Genomic DNA, 4,499 nt, shown 5'->3' with positions numbered 1-4,499 from the left:
TAATTATAAACTGCCCTTGACTGAACCAATCACCCCATCCCACGCCCAAAACAAATTCTTGCGCACACACACATATGGAGAGCCACTAACAAAAAAAAAAAAAAAAAAAAAAGACTTGTCTAGTGTTTTCACGACCCTTCATATATTGTACATTATTTTATAACAGTCATTGATGCTGGATATGAACACTTTAGATTAAAACTATAAGTAAAAATATTCAGAATAATCAAAATATCCCACTTACATTGGGCATTATAAAAAGAGACTGAATGTAAGCTCCAACCTCAGTCCTTCAAAGGCTTACGCATAGTCTTGACTTTACACATAACAAGCATGCTAGATCACATGCAAGTTTTGTTTCTAAGAGAAACATGACCACCACGCTGAGGTGGTTCTTTCCCTCAAGTCTGCCACTGACTTACTGCAATGGCCTTGAATAAGTCATTTAACTTCTCTGTACCTCAGTTTTCCCTGTCTGTAAAACAGCTTCATAAAGCTCTCAAAAGCCAAGCTAAAAATGTGTGAAGTATTAAATCTGATTTACAACAGCGTCTCTCTCATGCAACCCATCGGTGACTCCTTTGCTATTTCTGATTGCATGAGAAAAACTAGGTAACAAAAAAGAAAAGATTTAATTTTTCCAAGCTGATCTGACTGCTTTTCTATTACTGTTTCCATGACTTTACCCTAAAAGTAAACATGAAAGATGTCCAGACACCTACAACCCACTTAAGTAATGACATCAAAGCAGATTTTCCATTTATAACTACCACAACATTAACCAGAATAGAATCATGTGCAGGGAAAATATTAGTATAATTGAAATTTTACAAACTAGGCGCATAATTTGTGCTGAATAAAGTTTGTGATCATTTCTGTAATTGTTTTTTGGGGGGAAGAGAGGAAAAATCAATTTTAGTTATGTTCTGTACTGATATTTAAGAGTCTGCATTGTCCTGTATACACTTTAAAGAGTGTAATTTATTTGCATTACATTGTTTTGTCACTGTTCAGACTGCTCCATTCTACAAGATAATTCTGAAATATACTGTTGTCTCTCTTCTCATTAACTTTGCCAGTGCTTCTCTTGACTGCTCCCTCGTAGTATTAAAAAAAGGTCACAGACTTGCTTATAAAACCATTTAATATCATTGACTGAAATGAACTATAGAAAAGTACAATGAAATTTGAGGTTCAGTTTACATTCAGGGGCACACCCTACTGGCTTTAGGTAGTCATCCCATTGACTTCATTTGGCCAACTCACCTGAGTGAGGCAAGAACTACTTTTCGTCAGGGTTTTTGTTATATTAAAGTTATGCATTAAAAAAAAGAAACAAACAAGTATATGCTACAGGTCTTTTTTCCTACTATACTGTTTTTTTAAGATTAAATCTCTACTGAAATCAATAATATCTTATAATATCACGTAGCCATAAGCACATATTTTATTACAAAAGAACCTAGTTTTTAGGAGGCTTTTGGGGGGGGGGGGGGGGGTATTTTGCCTTTAGTGCTTTTAGAATTTAACACCCCTTGTGCACTAGGAATAAATCTTGATAAGTAACTTCAGCTCTGGACTAGCATTTCCATGCCTGCTTGCATAGTAAATTGCAATTCTAGTTTTGCTAAGTCTAGGTCAGTAACTCAGATATCCTAATCCCAGATATGCCATAATAAGGATATTGTAAATCTAAAAGCAGTCAAGAATTAACACATCCTTCCACTAATTCAGAGAGATCACACAAAAAGCATGAACTTTCTTGCAACTGTGATATTCCACATCTTGTGTAGAACACAAAAGTAGCAACAAAGACATTAACAATTGAGGTTCAAGCTGGGAGTGACTGTTCTGTTTCAATTCAATGACACCACTAATGGCTTCTTAGCAGCTCCATGAAATCAACCAGCTGTCAAGTCGATGCATCAGAAGGAACAGTTAGGCACTCCCATAAGAAAAAGCAACACATCAGGATGTTTGGCAAAACATCTGCTCCTTTACACTGCAGTTCTATAATAAACATGCAAACAAAGAAATGAGAAAAAGGGCAGTGCACAACAAAAATCCAACACTGGTCTTACTTTCTTATGTGTATTTTAAAAAAAGGTCTTGTACAAACCCCCCCAAATTTTTAGTCTTGCAGCGTATTTTACCTTGCCATAAGGACGGTATACTAAATGTACCCATGTTTTTACACTGTGCAATACAAAAACTACTGTTCCTTTTTCTTATCATCTGCAGTGGTAAAGATGGCAAGGTTAAGAAACTACCTATTATAAGCAAAATTAACAGACATATATTTAGTAAACTTTATTACCAAAAACAGCTTTCCATGCTAATTTGCAATATAAACTGTGACCTTAATTGTGAGCTTAAGCAAATGCCATTTTGTTGGGTTATTCTCATGTAGCCAACTCCACAGACCGGTATTTATTTAAATTGAATCAGAAATATGAGTAGTGCAGTTCTACAGCTTATTGTCAATGCAGTTACTCACAGGAAGCTTAATCATGCCTTTAATTCAAAATAGCAGCAAGTCAATAAATAGCAAGAAACCATAACTTGATTCTCTAAAGAATTTTTTGCTCTCCAATGTATGTCCATTCACATAACTTTAACAGTGTCTCATTGTATAGGCTATCATTTTTTTAAAAGAATCAGTAAGTCCTATTAATTTTTTAAAAGGTTCCTGCTTGCCAAATTAGACTTATAATTACTTGGACACCAAAGAAGTCCCTTTAATACTTACAACTTGTACATACTGCCAATATTGAAAATGGTTTCAAATACAAATACAATTTGCTTGATGTTGCCTGGAAATTGTTCATGTAGCATTGTGACAAAAATGTGCGCACGGTTTACAATAGGTGCGAGACATCAAATATACTTAACTACCATTTTCTTAAACTGCTAATCCTCTGTTGCTCACCATTTATAATCTGCCAAATCTTCCAGGCCTTTGTTGCATGTATAATTTAGAACCATCTGTTCTACGTGCTTTTAACTATTTAAACATTTTCATCTACCTAAGATTCACATAACTGGCAGACATTTAATTCAGCTAGGCTTTCTAAAACACTTTTAAAGAACATGCTAAGGTGAGCAGCTGACATTTATTAACATAAAAACCTACTTTCTATGCAACCATAAAAATATGTTAAATATATCATTCAATTTTGAGTTTGCTAAAAAACATCTTGATGTACTAGGAAGTGTTCCTGTTAGTCTCTATGTTAATTGTAGTCAATGTTTTTACCAACCCTGAAGACAAAGGGAATGCAAATTAAACACAGACAGTTTCATGTTCTTGTAAGCATGACTGTAAATATGTAAAAAGTAAAACTGATGCAGGAAAAGGAATTAAAATATAACATTCTATTTATGGTACTTATTATTTATCAAGTAGTCAGGGTTTGCCTAAGTTTTGCCATGTGACCAAGAGAACTTCTATGAGATGAAGAGAGCATCACTGAGAAGTAATTTAAAAGAACAATACCTTTTATTGTTTCCCTTTTTGCAACAGCTGACACGAGAGCTGAGAGCCAGAGGTAATCGGTATTAAGAAAAATTCAATTTAGCATGCCAACTACATTTTGCTAGCCACAGAATCCAGCATCTGGAATATCCTCTGAAGTACTTGTAATATCTACAGGTACTTTCCAAAGGGAAATGTTTAGCCAGCACTACATTAAAAGAGTTTATTTGTTGCAAATATATATCTGAGTAATGAGCACTTAAAAAAAAAAAAAAAAAAGCATATTTCCCAGCCCCCTCACACCCAACCAGAGGCCAGGCACTCGCTACTTCGGGAAAAATCTGGACTGAACGTCTTGTGCAAATTTCAGTAAGAGGTGCAGGTAACCGCTTGTAAATAGTAGCATGGCTGATCCCCACATGATGTACTAGTTCATGTTGTGCCACAACTCTGGTTTTTTAAAGGGCTACATTAATATTTCTGTGCAAAAGGCCGCAAAAATGGAATAAAAGTGAGTCTCACGCAAAGATATTCCTCCACCTGTTACCAAAAAAAACCCAAAAACCCCACAGTGGAGGAGGAGGCGCCTTCCTTGCAGCCCCGGAGTCGGCAGAGTCGGACCCACGACCAACCTGTGCACGTCAAGTGCGGCCGCCCCGCGCGCCGGGGAGCCCGCCCTGGGCACCGCGCCGGGCTCCTGGAAAAATGCCCCTCCAACTTCAGGTGACGTCACAGTCGGGCCCTGGACCCGCCTCAACTTTGCGCCTTCCCCGCGGCTCCCGCAGCCGCTGCCTCGCGCCCCGCACACCACAGCGCAGCACAGCCGCGCCGCGCCGCGCCGGGCCACCCAAATTTGCCCAAGATGGCGAAAGGCTTGTTGTTTAGAGGGCAGAAAAATGGAGGATATTGTAATATACACAAAGGGATACATTTCAACAACTCGGCCAAGGGCTGCAGCCGCTTCTGGCTCTGCGCGAGGGAGCCGGGCGCGCACAAAGGAGAGCGGCAGGGGGGGGGGCGCGCC

General features: G+C 38.3%; 1 long non-coding RNA gene across 1 annotated transcript; it reads right to left on the bottom strand.

Moving 5' to 3' along the window:
* Window positions 1-1,126: 1,126 nt before the first annotated feature.
* On the bottom strand, window positions 1,127-4,496 carry LOC112549731. Its single transcript, XR_003093232.1, has 3 exons — window positions 4,405-4,496; window positions 3,497-3,535; window positions 1,127-2,010 (listed from the first exon to the last, which is right to left on the bottom strand). It is a non-coding gene; the product is annotated as an uncharacterized LOC112549731 (long non-coding RNA).
* Between the last annotated feature and the right edge of the window lie 3 nt (window positions 4,497-4,499).

This window comes from Alligator sinensis, unplaced genomic scaffold, assembly GCF_000455745.1.
Source record: "Alligator sinensis unplaced genomic scaffold, ASM45574v1 scaffold389_1, whole genome shotgun sequence".
NCBI classification, from domain to species: Eukaryota; Metazoa; Chordata; order Crocodylia; family Alligatoridae; genus Alligator; species Alligator sinensis.
The sequence above is the reverse complement of the archived record's forward strand: the minus strand, read 5'-3'. Positions and strand labels throughout refer to the sequence as shown.